The sequence below is a fragment of the Pristiophorus japonicus genome, chromosome 2 (genome assembly GCF_044704955.1).
Source record: "Pristiophorus japonicus isolate sPriJap1 chromosome 2, sPriJap1.hap1, whole genome shotgun sequence".
NCBI lineage: Eukaryota > Metazoa > Chordata > Chondrichthyes > Pristiophoridae > Pristiophorus > Pristiophorus japonicus.
The window spans coordinates 178,137,108-178,153,398 of NC_091978.1; the positions used below are offsets into that span (position 1 = coordinate 178,137,108).

The window sequence follows — 16,291 nt, forward strand, 5'->3', positions numbered from 1 at the left end:
CTACAAAGAACGACAAAAATGGCCGAGTGCCAATGTTTCCTTCACACTGCATATACGCGAACGCTCCAACGCGCACGCGCCATGTTGCCGGCACGAAAAAAAATAATTTAAATGGTACCCGCCCCCTCCCACTTACAAAATCGGCGCGAGTGGTAGGCTCCGCCCCCTGGGCGCTGCACCAAGCTGACATGGAGCTGCAGGACGCTCCAGAATCGCGCGTTTTTTTCAGGCGCTGTTTTCGGCGCGAAAAACGGGCGCCCAGCTCAGAGGGGCGCCCGTTTTGTAGCGTGTGGAAACTTGGGGCCTATGTCTCTAAAATGAGTTCTACATGTAATATGTTCAATTCAATTTGAAGAATATAGTTTTATTATATATTCTTGGCAATACAGGTATTTCAAAACTTAAAACTTCAACCTTGACTGCAGTTTAATTTACCATACCCTTCAACTTCAGTGCAGCACTGCACAGCACAAATTTAATAGCTTCACCCTTGGTGTTTACCATAAAAGACTTAGGGAGAGAAATTGGGTACCTGTGCGTCTCTGCGCACATGGCTTTGCGACCAGGCATGGCACTGACATCGACTCCCACCATTTTCGGCACTGTTTTGCAGCGGAACTACGGCATTGAGCCTCGATCTCCTTCACCCGGGGATCGTGACATCATCGCTGTGTGCATTGCCCCAGACCCAAAATTGAAATCAGCTCCCTACAGCAGCGCCGGACGAAATCACCGACAGCTGCAGGAGCTGTGCATCGTGTAGCCGGTCGCTACGGGGGCAATGATTAAAGGCGAGGAGGCCGAGGTAAGTAAAAAATAACGTACCCTTCTTGCTGCTCTCCTCAGGTAATGTAACCCTCTCCCTCAAATCTGCCATCATCACACTTCTCCACAAAAGAACAACTCTGCATTCCTCTGTCCTTGCAAACTACCGCCTCATCTCCAACCTCCCTTTCATAGAAACATAGAAAATAGGTGCAGGAGTAGGCCATTCGGCTCTTCGAGCCTGCACCACCATTCAATAAGATCATGGCTGATCATTCCCTCAGTACCCATTTCCTGCTTTCTCTCCATACCCCTTGATCCCCTTAGCCATAAGGGCCAGATGTAACTCCCCCTTGAATATATCCAATGAACTGGCAACAACAACTCTCTGCGGTAGGGAATTCCACAGGTTAACAACTCTCTGAGTGAAGAAGTTTCTCCTCATCTCAGCCCTAAATGGCCTACCCCTTATCCTAAGACTGTGTCCACTGGTTCTGGACTTCCCCAACATCGGGAACAATCTACCCGCATCGAACATGTCCCGTCCCATCAGAATCTTGTGTGTTTCTATGAGATCCCCGCTCATCTTTCTAAACTCCAATTTATGGCGTTGGTGAGGCCTACAAAAGGCCCAGCGGCAGCGAGAGGCGGCAGCAGTCAGAGGCGGGAGTTCATGGCGTTGGTGAGGCCTGCAAAAGGCCAGCTGGTGTAGCTCCAGCCACGAGAAAAAGCAAAAAAGTAGAAGGAAATCAAAAGGTGATCTCACAGCCAAAGGCGTAAGTGATTGGCTGGTGATAGGTGAGTAGCTTTTCTTTATATTTTTTATATCAGTAAGTAACCTGTTAACATTGTTGTCGCCAAATTAAGTGTATCTAAGGGTTAAATCATGGCAGGAGAGCTCGGTCACGTGATATGCTCTTCCTGTACCATGTGGGAGCTCAGGGACACTTCTGGTGTCCCTGATGGCTACGTGTGCAGGAAGTGTGTCTGCCTCCAGCTCATGACGGACCGCGTTGCGGAATTGGAGCTGAGGGTGGATTCACTCTGGAGCATCTATGATGCTGAGAATAACGTGAGTAGCACGTGTAGCGAGTTGGTCTTACCGCAGGTGAAGGATCCACAGCAGGAAGAACAGTGCAAAGAAGGTAGTGCAGGGGTCCCCTGCGGTCATCCCCCTGCAAAACAGATATACCACTTTGGGTACTGTTGGGGGGGATGACTCACCAGGGGAGGGCAGCAGCAGCCAAGTTCATGGCACCGTGGGTGGCTCTGCTGCACAGGAGCGCAGGAAAAAGAGTGGGAGAGCTATAGTGATAGGGGATTCAATTGTAAGGGGAATAGATAGACGTTTCTGCGGCCGCAACCGAGACTCCAAGATGGTATGTTGCCTCCCTGGTGCAAGGGTCAAGGATGTCTCGGAGCGGGTGCAGGACATTCTGAAAAGGGAGGGAGAACAGCCAGTTGTCGTGGTGCACATTGGTACCAACGATAGAGGTAAAAAACGGGATGAGGTCCTACGAGACGAATTTAAGGAGCTTGGAGCTAAATTAAAAAGTAGAACCTCAAAAGTTGTAATCTCGGGATTGCTACCAGTGCCACGTGCTAGTCAGAGTAGGAATCGCAGGATAGCTCAGATGAATACGTGGCTTGAGCAGTGGTGCAGCAGGGAGGGATTCAAATTCCTGGGGCATTGGAACCGGTCTGGGGGAGGTGGGACCAGTACAAACCGGACGGTCTGAACCTGGGCAGGACCGGAACCAATATCCTAGGGGGAGTGTTTGCAAGTGCTGTTGGGGAGGAGTTAAACTAATATGGCAGGGGGATGGGAACCAATGCAGGGAGACAGAGGGAAACAAAATGGAGACAGAAGCAAAAGACAGAAAGGAGATGAGTAAAACTGGAAGGCAGAGAAAACCAAGGCAAAAAACAAAAAGGACCACTGTACAACAAAATTCTAAAGGGTCAAAGTGTAATAAAAAGGCAAACCTGAAAGCTCGGTGCCTCAATGTGAGGAGTATTCGGAACCCAGTAGAGTGCTCTGAGCTGGTTAGAATGGGTGAGAGCTCAGATGAACAGGACCCCAAGAAGGAATGCAAAAGGCAGGAGGCAACAGAGCAGAGTAGCACTGGGGTAAGTGTAAACCACAAGGTGATAGGAAGGGACAATATGTATGACTATAAAGGGGCTGCAGGAGGGGTCAAAACTAAAAATCATGGTTTAAAAACTAGTATTAAAACACTCTACCTAAACGCACGCAGCATTCGAAATAAAGTAAATGAGTTGACGGCACAAATCATTACAAATGGGTATGATTTGGTGGCCATTACAGAAACGTGGTTGCAGGGGGGCCAAGATTGGGAATTAAACATACAGGGGTATCTGACAATTCGGAAAGATAGACAAGAAGGGAAAGGAGGTGGGGTAGCTCTGTTAATAAAGGATGATATCAGGGCAGTTGTGAGAGACGATATTGGCTCTAATGAACAAAATGTTGAATCATTGTGGGTGGAGATTAGAGATAGTAAGGGGAAAAAGTCACTGGTGGGCGTAGTTTATAGGCCCCCAAATAATAACTTCACGGTGGGGCGGACAATAATCAAGGGAATAATGGAGGCATGTGAAAAAGGAACGGCAGTAATCATGGGGGATTTTAACCTACATATCGATTGGTCAAATCAAATCGCATGGGGTAGCTTTGAGGAGGAATTAATAGAATGCATACGGGATTGTTTCTGAGAACAATATGTAACAGAACCTACAAGGGAGCAAGCTATCTTAGATCTGATCCTGTGTAATGAGACAGGAATAATAAACGATCTCCTAGTAAAAGATCCTCTCGGAATGAGTGACCACAGTATGGTTGAATTGGTAATACAGATTGAGGATGAGGAAGCAGTGTCTCAAACGAGCGTACTATGCTTAAACAAAGGGGACTACAGTGGGATGAGGGCAGAGTTGGTTAAAGTAGACTGGAAACACAGACTAAACGGTGGCACAATTGAGGAACAGTGGAGTACTTTTAAGGAGCTCTTTCACAGTGCTCAACAAAAATATATTCCAGTGAAAAAGAAGGGTAGTAAGAGAAGGGATAACCAGCCATGGATAACCAAGGAAATAAAGGAGAGTATGAAATTAAAAACCAATGCGTATAAGGTGGCCAAGGTTAGTGGGAAACTAGAAGATTGGGAAAATTTTAAACGACAGTAAATATGACTAAGAAAGCAATAAAGAAAGAAAAGATAGATTACGAAAGTAAACTTGCGCAAAACATAAAAACAGATAGTAAAAGCTTTTACAGATATATAAAACGGAAAAGAGTGACTAAAGTAAATGTTGGTCCCTTAGAAGATGAGAAGAGGGATTTAATAATGGGAAATGTGGAAATGGCTGAGACCTTAAACAATTATTTTGCTTCGGTCTTCACAGTGGATGACACAAAAACCATGCCAAAAATTGCTGGTCACGGGAATGTGGGAAGGGAGGACCTTGAGATAATCACTATCACTCGGGGGGCAGTGCTGGACAGGCTAATGGGACTCAAGGTAGCCAAGTCCCCTGGTCCTGATGAAATGCATCCCAGGGTATTAAAAGGGATGGCGGAAGTTATAGCTGATGCATTCGTTATAATCTACCAAAATTCTCTAGACTCTGGAGAGGTACCAGCGGATTGGAAAGCAGCTAATGTTAACGCCTCTGTTTAAAAAAGGGGGCAGACAAAAGGCAGGTAACTATAGGCCGGTTCGTTTAACATCTGTAGTGGGGAAAATGCTTGAAGCTATCATTAAGGAAGAAATAGCGGGACATCTAGATAGGAATACTGCAATCAAGCAGACGCAACATGGATTCATGAAGGGGAAATCACGTTTAACTAATTTACTGGAATTCTTTGAGGATATAACAAGCATGGTGGATAGAGGTGTACCGATGGATGTGGTGTATTTAGATTTCCAAAAGGCATTTGACAAGATGCCACACAAAAGGTTATTGTAGAAGATAAAGGTACACGGAGTCAGAGGAAATGTATTAGCATGGATCGAGAATTGGCTGGCTAACAGAAAACAGAGAGTTGGGATAAATGGGTGCTTTCGGGTTGGAAATCGGTGGTTAGTGGTGTGCCACAGGGATCAGTGCTGGGACCACAACTGTTTACAATATACATAGATGACCTGGAAGAGGGGACAGAGTGTAGTGTAACAAAATTTGCAGATGACACAAAGAGTAGCGGGAAAGCGGGTTGTGTAGAGGACTCAGAGAGGCTGCAAAGAGATTTGGATAGGTTAAGCGAATGGGCTAAGGTTTGGCAGATGGAATACAATGTCGGAAAATGTGAGGTCATCCACCTTGGGAAAAAAAAAGTTAAAGGAAATATTATTTGAATGGGGAGAAATTACAACATGCTACGGTGCAGAGGGACCTGGGGGTCCTTGTGCATGAATCCCAAAAAGTTAGTTTGCAGGTGCAGCAGGTAATCAGGAAGATGAATGGAATGTTGGCCTTCATTGCGAGAGGGATGGAGTACAAAAGCAGGGAGGTCCTGCTGCAACTGTGCAGGGTATTGGTGAGGCCGCACCTGGAGTACTGCGTGCAGTTTTGGTCACCTTACTTAAGGAAGGATATACTGGCTTTGGAGGGGGTAAAGAGACGATTCACTAGGCTGATTCCGGAGATGAGGGGGTTACCTTATGATGATAAATTGAGTAGACTGGGTCTTTACTTGTTGGAGTTCAGAAGGATGAGGGGTGATCTTATAGAAACATTTAAAATAATGAAAGGGATAGACAAGATAGAGGCAGAGAGGTTATTTCCACTGGTCGGGGAGACTAGAACTAGGGGGCACAGCCTCAAAATACGGGGGAGCCAATTTAAAACCGAGTTGAGAAGGAATTTCTTCTCCCAGAGGGTTGTGAATCTGTGGAATTCTCTGCCCAAGGAAGCAGTTGAGGCTGGCTCATTGAATGTATTCAAATCACAGATAGATAGATTTTTAACCAATAAGGGAATTAAGGGTTACGGGGAGAGGGCGGGTAAGTGGAGCCGAGTCCACGACCAGATCAGCCATGATCTTGTTGAATGGCGGAGCAGGCTCGAGGGGCTAGATGGCCTACTCCTGCTTCCTAATTCTTATGTTCTTATAAAGGACCAGTTGATCCAATCTCTCCTCATATGTCAGTCCAGCCATCCCAGGAATCAGTCTGGTGAAACTTCTCTGCACTCCCTCAATAACAAGAACGTCCATTTCTCAGATAAGGAGACCAAAACTGAACACACTATTCCAGGTGAGGCCTGACCAAGGCCCTGTACAACTGCTCCTATACTCAAATCCCCGAGCTATGAAGGCCAACATACCATTTGCCTTCTTCACTGCCTGCTGTATCTGTATGCCGACTTTCAATGACTGATGAACCATGACAACCAGGTCTCGTTGCACCTCCCCTTTTCCTAATCTGCCACCATTCAGATAATATTCTGTCCTCGTGTTTTTGCCCCCAAAGTGGATAACCTCACATTTATCCACATTATGCTGCATCTGCCATGCATTTGCCCACTCGCCTAACGTGTCCAAGTCACCCTGCAGCCTCTTAGCGTCCCCCTCACAGCTCACACCGCCACCCACTTGAGTGTTATCTGCAAACTTGGAGATATTACATCAATGATTTGGATGAAGGAATTGAGTGTATATTATAAAGAGCTGGGGTCCCAGCACTGAGCCTTGCAGCACTCTACTAGTCACTGTCTGCCATTCTGAAAAGGACCCGTTTATCTCGACTCTCTGCTTCCTGTCTGCCAACCAGTTCTCTATCCACGTCAGTATATTACCCCCAAAACCATGTGCTTTGTTTGATTTTGCACACCAATCTCTTGTGTGGGACCTTGTCAAAAGCCTTTTCAAAGTCCAAATATACCACATCTACTGTTTCTCCCTTGTCCACTCTACTAGTTACATCCTCAAAAAATTCTAGAAGATTTGTCAAGCATGATTTCCCCTTCATAAATCCATGCTGACTTAGACAGATCCTGTCACTGCTTTCCAAATGTGCTGCTATTTCATCCTTATTAATTGATTCCAACATTTTCCCCACTACTGATGTCAGGCTAACCGGACGATAATTACCCGCTTTCTCTCTCCCTCCCTTTTTAAAAAGCGGTGTTACATTAGCTATCCTCCAGTCCATAGGAACTGATCCAGCGTCGCTAGACTGTTGGAAAATGATCACCAATGCATCCACTATTTCTAGGGCCACTTCCTTAAGTACTCTGGGATGCAGACTATCAGGCCCCGGGGATTTATCAGCCTTCAATCCCATCAATTTCCCTAACCCAATTTCCTGCCTAATAAGGATATCCTTCAGTTCCTCCTTCTCACTAGACCCCCGGTCCCCTCGTACTTCCGGAAGGTTATTTGTGTCTTCCTTCGTGAAGACAGAACCAAAGTATTTGTCCAATTGGTCTGCCATTTCTTTGTTCCCCATTATAAATTCACCTGATTCTGACTGCAAGGGACCTACATTTGTCTTCAATAATCTTTTTCTCTTCACATATCTATAGAAGCTTTTGCAGTCAGTTTTTATGTTCTCGCCAAGCTACTTCTCGTACTCTATTTTCCCCCTCTTAATTAAACTCTTTATCTTCCTCTGCTGAATTCTAAATTTCTCCCAGTCCTCAGGTTTGCTGCTTTTTCTGGCCAGTTTAAATGCCTCTTCCTTGGATTTAACACTATCCTTAATTTCCCTTGTTAGCCACGGTTGAACCACCTTCTCCGTCTTATTTTTACTCCAGACAGGGATGTATAATTGCTGAAGTTCATCCATGTGATCTTTCAATGTTTGCCATTGCCTATCCACCATCAACCCTTTAAGTATCATTCGCCAGTCTATTCTAGCCAATTCACGCCTCAAACCATCAAAGTTACCTTTCCTTAAGCTCGGGATCCTAGTTTCTGAATTAACAGTGTCACTCTCCATCCTAATAAAGAATTCTACCATGTTATGGTCACTCTTCCCCAATGGATCTCGCATAACAAGATTGCTAATTAGTCCTTTCTCATTACACATCACCCAGTCTACGATGGCCAGCTCCCTGGTTGGTTTCTCGACATATTGGTCTAGAAAACCATCCCTAATACACTCCAGGAAATCCTCCTCCACCATATTGCTACCAGTTTGGTTAGCCCAATCAATATGTAGGTTAAAATCACCCATGATAACTGCTGTACCTTTATTGCATGCATCCCTAATTTCTTGTTTGATGCTGTCCCCAACCTCACTATTACTGTTTGGTGGTCTGTACACAACTCCCACTAGCGGTTTCTGCCCCTTGGTAGCTCCACCCATACCGATTCCACATCATCCAAGCTAATGTAATTTCTTACTATTGTATTAATTTCCTCTTTAACCAGCAATGCCATCCCGCCTCCTTTTCCTTTCTGTTTATCCTTCCTAAATGTTGAATACCCCTGGATGTTGAGTTCCCAGCCTCGGTCATTCTGGAGCCATGTCTCCGTGATGCCAATCACATCATATCCATTGACTACTATCTGCGCAGTTAATTCGTCCACCTTATTCCGAATACTCCTCGCATTGAGGCACAGAGCCTTCAGGCTTGTCTTTTTAACACACTTTGCCCTTTTAGAATTTTGATGTAATGTGGCCCTTTTTGCTTTTTGCCTCGGGTTTCTCTGCCCTCCACTTTTACTTTTCTTCTTTCTATCTTTTGCTTCTGTCCCCATTCTACTTTCCTCTGTCTCCCTGCATAGATTCCCATCCCCCTGCCATATTAGTTTAACTCCTCCCCAACAGCACTAGCAAACACTCCCCCTTGTACATTGGTTCAGTCCTGCGTAGGTGCAGACTGTCCGGTTTGTACTGGTCCCACCTCCCCCAGAACCGGTTCCAATGTCCCAAGAATTTGAATCCATCCCTTCTACAGCACTCCTCAAGCCAAGTATTCATCTGAGCTATCCTGCGATTCCTACTCTGACTAGCACCTGGCACTGGTAGCAATCCTGAGATTACTACTTTTGAGATCCTACTTTTTAAATTTAGCTCCTAGATCCCTAAATTCGCCTTGTAGGACCTCATCCAGTTTTTTATCTATATCGTTGTTACCTATATGCACCACGACAACTGGCTGTTCACCCTCCCTTTTCAGAATGTCCTGCACCCGTTCCGAGACATCCTTGACCCTTGCACCAGGGAGGCAACATACCATCTTGGAGTCTCGGTTGCGGCCGCAGAAACGTCTATCTATTCCCCTTACAATTGAATCCCCTATCACTATAGCTCTCCCACTCTTTTTCCTGCGCTCCTGTGCAGCAGAGCCACCCACGGTGCCATGAACTTGGCTGCTGCTGCCCTCCCCTGGTGAGTCATCCCCCCCAACAGTACCCAAAGTGGTATATCTGTTTTGCAGGGGGATGACCGCAGGGGACCCCTGCACTACCTTCCTTGCACTGCTCTTCCTGTTGGTCACCCATTCCCTATCTGGCTGTGTACCCTTTACCTGCGGCGTGGCCAACTCACTAAACATGCTATTCACGTCATTCTCAGCATTGTGTATGCTCCAGAGTGAATCCACCCGCAGCTCCAGTGCCACAATGCGGTCCATCAGAAGCTGCAGCCGGATACATTTCCCGCACACGTAGTCGTCAGGGACACCGAAAGTGTCCCTGAGTTCCCACATCGTACAGGAGGAGCATAACACGTGTCCGAGCTCTCCTGCCAGGACTTTCGTCTCCAAAGTCCCCGAGCATGTTGTTCCCTCCCAAATCAGTGCCCATCTTTCTCGCAATTCCATGTTTGCATCCCTCCAATCCGGTTTCCGCACCTGTCACAGTACCGAAATGTCTCTCATCAAAGTCACAAATGACATCCTTTGTGACTGTGACAAAGGCAAACTATCCCTCCTCGTCCTTCTTGACTTGTCTGCAGCTTTTGACACGGTTGACCACTCTATCCTTTTTCGCGCCTCTCTACTGTCGTCCAGCTGGGTGGGACTGCACTTGCCTGGTTCCATTCTTTTCTATCTAATCGTAGCCAGAGAATCACCTCTGCGTCCCGGTGCTGGGCTTCCAATCCCATAATCCCCCAAGGATCTATCCTTGGCCTCTTCCTATTTCTCATCTACATGTTGCCCCTAGACGACTTCATCCGAAAACAAAGCGTCAGTTTCCACATGTACACTGATGACACCCAGCTCTACCTCACTACCACTTCTCTTGAACCCGCCACGGTCTCTAAATTGTCAGACTGCTTGTCCGACATCCAGTTCTGGATGAGCAGAAATTTTCTCCAATTGAATAATAGGAAGACCGAAGTCATTGTTTTCAGTCCCTGCCACAAACTCCGTTCAGCCACTAACTCCAACCCTCTCCCCAACTCTTGCCTGAGGCTGAACCAGATTGTTTGCCACCTTGGTGTCATATTTGACCCCGAAATGAGCTTTCGACCAAATATCCGCAGCATAACTAAGACCTCCTGTTTCCACCTCCTTACCATTGCCTGTCTCCACCCTTGCCTTAGCTCATCCGCTGCTGAAGCCCTCATCTATGCCTTTGTTACCTCTAGACTTGACCATTCCAATACACTCCTGGCTGGCCTCCCACATTCTAGCCTACGTAAACTAGAAGTGATTCAAAACTCAGCTGCCTGTGTCCTAACTTGCACCAAGTCCTGCTCACCCATCACCCCTGTGCTCGCTGACCTACACTGGCTTCTGGTTAAGCAATGCCTCGATTTCTAAATTCTCATCCTTATTTTCAAATCCCTCCAGGGCCTCGCCCTTCCCTATCCCTGTAATCTCCTCCAGCCCCACAATCCCCCCACCGTGACGTCTGCGCTCCTCTAATTCTGCCCTCTTGAGCATCAATGATTATAATCACTCAACCATTGGTAGCCGTGCCTTCTGTTGCCCATGCCCCAAGCTCTGGAACTCCCTGCCGAAAGCTCTCCGCTTCTCTACCTCTCTTTCCTCCTTCAAGACACTCCTTAAAACATCCCTCTTTGACCAAGCTTTTGGTTACCTGTGCTAATTTCTATTTATGTGGCTCGATGTCAAATTTTTATCACATAATATTCCTGTGAAGCGCCTAGGGAGGTTTCACTATGTTAAAGGCGTTATATAAATACAAGTTGTTGTTGTCATTTTTTTCCCGCAGGTTCCTGCCCGCTATTGTTCAGCCCAGCACTCTGTCAGGCTGATCTTACGGCCTTCGTTGTCCAGGTAGGTGCCTTTTATATTGCAGAGCCTGCAGTGATGGCCCTTCCCTTTAAGGGAGGGAAGGAGCCTTTGAACGTGGCAGCACTGCACGGCCTAGTGTGCAGCACTGCTGAGGTCTCCATCCCGCCTGCTGTGGACAGCACTCCAAAAAGGAAGTGGAGCACTTGATTTAGCACTCCACTTCCTTCTTGGAGCACAAATGGCAATTTTTAAAAAAAGTTTGAAATCGTTCGCACCTGATGCTAACTTTTAAAACTTTTAAAAATTAGCGCATCAAATGGCACGAGAGTGAATTTCTCCCCTTTAACGTGAAAAGATCATCTCTTTATTGCTGCTTTCTCAAGGTATTTCACCTTATTTCTTTTCTCCACAGTTTATCGTTGCAGTAATCAGTCTGCTCTGCTCAGTTGACACTTTAACTGTCATTTTAACACTTCCCCCACTCTCGTACATCTGTATCTGTCTCCTCTTTTGGGCTGGCCAATGCATCTCCCAGAGTCACCCTCCTCTCCTGATGTACAAGTCCTCAGGCTGGCTCCATATTAAACATCACTACTTCTCCCCTGTCCTCAGAGTCAGAGAATGCTGCTACTGCAGAGTTGTTGTATCCTTTCTTAGAATCAATAAGTTGATTTCATATAGCTACATGAGCTTCTAGGATAGCTAATTTGTGTTATCTATTGCAGATCTATTAACAGAGAGAGGCACACAAAGCATGTAGTCACAAGTATGAGGCACATTATAAATTCAGAGAAAAAAAAAGAGCTAGAATAGCAGATGGAGGCCGGGATGAAAGAAGAGAGAAAAGAAAGAAAAAGCTTATAGTTGAGGACCAAATGCCTGAATGGGTGGTCGGGGAAAGAATGAGTTGACACAATTACTACTACTTTGTTCCGAACAAATTAAAACCCACATAGTCAAATTCTGCCTTTTAACTCTCTCCTTTAGCAGAAAGTTACATTGATTCTGACAAAAGGTTATTGATCTGAAACTTTGGCTCTGTTTCTTTCTTCACAGATGCTGCCTCACCTGCTGAGTATTTCCAGCATTTTGTGTTCTTATTATTGATTCGTGAGTGTTAGATTTGGAACATTTAAATAAACAATTGGTCCTAATTAAGATGAAGGTGCTGCGAAATGGAACACTTAGCACTCAGCAATAGCAAACACTTTCAAATCAGGTAGAGCACAGTCTGCATGTCGAATTAAGCTCCATATATACACTGCTCCAACAATGTGCTATACTCTCTTAAGTATAGCTTCAGACAATCCTATTTCCCACAAAGCATTTATGGCTAAAGCAAAGTTGCCAATTTGTGTCACTAACTAACAGAGAACAGAGAGTCAGGATAAATGGTTCATTCTCTGGTTGGCAACCAGTAACTAGTGGGGTGCCGCAGGGATCAGTGCTGGGACCCCAACTATTTACAATCTATATTAACGATTTGGAAGAAGGGACTGAGTGTAACATAGCCAAGTTTGTTGATGATGCAAAGATGGGAGGAAAAACAATATGTGAGGAGGACACAAAAAATCTGCAAAAGGACATAGACAGGCTAAGTGAGTGGGCAAAAATTTGGCAGATGGGAGTATAATGTTGGAAAGTGTGAGGTCATGCACTTTGGCAGAAAAAAAATCAAAGAGCAAGTTATTATTTAAATGGAGAAAGATTGCAAAGTGCCACAGTACAGCGGGACCTGGGGATACTTGTGCATGAAACACAAAAGGATAGTGAATAAATAGTCAGACAAGATACTGCAAAGTAAGGTGTGACCGTCGTCTTTATTACAGGTCTCAGAGTGCCTCTCCAGCCTGTGAGGTCTCCTTATATACAGGTGCTCCCAAGGGATTGTGGGATCCCTTGGGACTCCAGGGGATAAGCCCTCTGGTGGTTAGACATGGTATTTACAGGTTTACATACATAACAGATAGTATGCAGGTACAGCAAGTGATCAGGAAGGCCAATGATATCTTAGCTTTTATTGCAAAGGTGATGGAGTATAAAAGCAGGGAAGTCTTACTACAGCTATATAAGGTATTGGTGAGGTCACACCTGGAATACTGCGTGCAGTTTTGGTTTCCATATTTAAGAAAGGATATACTTGCTTTGGAGGCAGTTCAGAGAAGCTTCACTAGGTTGATTCCAGGGATGAGGGGGTTGACTTATGAGGAAAGGCTGAGTAGGTTGGACCTCTACTCATTGTAATTCCGAAGAATGTGAGGTGATCTTATCAAAAAGTATAAGATTATGAGGGGTCTTGACAAGATGGATGAAGTGAGGATGTTTCCACTGATGGGGGAACTAGAACTAGAGGGCATGATCTTAGAATAAGGGGCCGCACATTTAAAACAGAGATGAGGAGAAATTTCTTCTCTGAGGGTTGTAAATCTGTGGAATTCGCTGCCTCAGAGAGCTGTGGAAGCTGGGACATTGAATAAATTTAAGACAGAAATAGACAGTTTCTTAAACGATAAGGGGTTATGGGGTGCAGGCGGGGAAGTGAAGCTGAGTCCATGATCAGATCAGCCATGTTCTTATTGAATGGCGGAGCAGGCTCGAGAAGCCATATGGCCTACTCCTGTTCCTATTTCTTATGTTCTAAATAGGAGCACGAGTTGGCCATTTGGCTCCTCGAGCCTGCTCTGCCATTCAATAAGACCATGGCTGATCTGATCTTGGCCTCAAATCCACTTCCCTGCCCCCTCCCCATTACCCTTGACTGCCTAATCATTCAAAAACCTGTCTACCTCCAGCTTAAATATATTCAATGACCCAGCGTCCACAGCTCTCCGGGGTAAAGAATTCCAAACATTCACGATCCTCAGAGCCAACATTCCAACATTTTGTTAACTTGGCCATTCAGTAGCTATTCAAGCAGGGATGAAGTCGAATGGAAAAATAGATAAGAAAACACATTTATATAGAATTTTATTACATCTCGCAAATTATTGACCTGATTAGTTGATTAACTCGCTCAGCCAGAGTGAGTAGAGATAATGGGCAGGTGCTCAAATTGGCAGCATGTGACTTGTGGCATCCCGCAGGGATCAATCAGTGTTAGAGTCTCAACTATTCACTGTCTTTTTAATAACATGTTAGACAACGGGATAGAGAGCCACATATCCAAGTTTGCCAGTGACACAAAGATAGGTGGCATTGTAAGCAGTGTAGATGGAAGCATAACATTACAAAGAGGTAGTAATAGGTTAAGTGAATGGGCAAAACTGTGGCAAATGTGAGGTTATCCACTTTGGAGCTAAAAAGGATAGATCAGAGTACTTTCCAAATGGTGAAAAGCTAGAAGCAGTGGAGGTCCAAAGAGACTTTGGGGTCCATGTGCACAGACCAGTGTCCTGGCGAATCGAATAACTAGGGCTGTAGATGGGGCTTTAAACTAAAAAGTCGGGGGGGGGGGGGGGCTGCATGTAAGGGAAAATTTAGTAATCTAATGATAAAAGTCAAGGCAATGGAGCAGTGTAGCGATTTGGTTAAAAATACGCAGTGTGTGACAGGAAGGGACATAGATTTTCCATTATTTTTGCATGCATACCGCCCACTTACCGTCCATTTTAACGCTGAAGTGAGGTGTAACGCCCATATAGTGCTCATTTAGGCACAAATTGGAAACTGACACCCATTTCTCCGCCGAGCTTATCGGCGCGCGTTACTTTCGGCATGTACTTAACGCCAAGAAAAAATAATACCGCCCGCCCATTTTTTTTGGGCGGAATCATCAGAGTGGGTTAACCCAACGCCCATAATATTGCCCAGTGTTACTTTCAGCACGTAATTAACGGCAAGATTTAATAATACAGCTCGCCCACTGTTTTTTGTCATAAAGATCACATTTGCCGAAACTAACGCCCAGTATATCGCCCATCCTTACTTTCGGCATCTCGCACACATCTCGCTGACAATATCACTCGCCGAAAAAACCGTTGTGAAAAAGTTGAACAACTCACAACGGTATGGAGACCATTTTATAAATCACAGGTCGCAGTATTTAAAAGGCTGCTCTGCTTCAACATTGGGGGAATTTGGATGTACTCTGGAGGTGCCATGAGGTGATGTGAACATTTGAACAAACATCTTATCATACTGTGGACGATTGCAATTTACTAGCTGTCTTAGTGGGGGCATTCATTCTTTGTGAACAATCGGTGTAATACAGATAGCTATTGGAATGGGGCTGGTCATTTCTCACCCTCTCTTGATGACCACGCACATGCTGCAGAATAGAGATGGCAGAAGGTACATGCGACAACATTATGTGCCCAATGTAAGACGTGTCAGATTGATGAGGAGGACCAGACATTACACCCATGGCACTTGCAGGGAGAAGCGATCTTACCTCAACTTGTGTGACACCACCTGCCTTTGAAGACTGCACTTCCACAAAGAGGTTATCAGTGAGATATGCCAGCTCATCAGGGGAGATCTGCAGCCTGCCAGCACCATCAGGACCGCACTGCCCGTCAAGGTCAATGTCACCGCGACATTTTCGTTCTACGCGTCGGGTTCCTTTAAGGCCTCAGCTGCGACATTTGCGGTATATCTCAGCATGCCACACATTGCTGCATTAGGCAGGTCACTGAAGCCCTGTACACATGCAGGATGCACTTTAGCAGATTCCCTATGACTAGGGAGGCACAGACTGAGAGGGCTTTAGGATTCTACCGAATGGCTAACTTTCCCAAAGTGCAAGGAGCAATAGACTGTATGCACATTACGATGAGGACACCTTTTCAGGATGTTGAGGTTTTCAGGAACCGCAAGGGATTCTACTCCTGAATGTGCAATTCGTTGTCGACCACTAGCAAATTATTATGGCAGTGAATAATAAATTTCCGGGCAGCATCCATGATGCTCATCCTGCGTTAGAGCACTGTATCTGACTTGTTTACCAATCAGCCACAAGGTCAATGCTGGATGCTTGTTGACAAAGGATATGGCCTCGTCACCAGGCTGATGATCCCCCTGCGTGACACCGATGCCGAGAGGCGATACGACGAGAGCCACAGATCCACTCGCAATATCATCGAGAAAACCATTGGAGTGCTTAAGCAGCGCTTTAGATGCCTGGACCACTCAGGAGGCGAGCTCCAATACCACCCTGAGCAGGTAGCTCAATTTGTGGTGGTGTGTTGCATGCCGCACAACTTGGCTATCAGGAGGGGACAAGAAATGCCAGAAGGGTCTGACGGTCCACCTCAGGAGAGGAAGAGGAGGACGAGGAGGTGGACGCTGACCTCGGGCCACACAATCAGGCTGATACTGAAACCATGCCCCCGCCCCCCTCAAGACCGCAGGA

At 45.8% G+C, this 16,291-nt stretch overlaps 1 protein-coding gene across 3 annotated transcripts in view; it reads right to left on the minus strand.

Annotated features, from left to right (window-relative positions):
* pgm2 (phosphoglucomutase 2) overlaps positions 1-16,291 on the minus strand; it is a 140,229-nt gene that overhangs the window by 111,221 nt on the left and 12,717 nt on the right. The gene's annotated exons all lie outside the window — the stretch shown is intronic.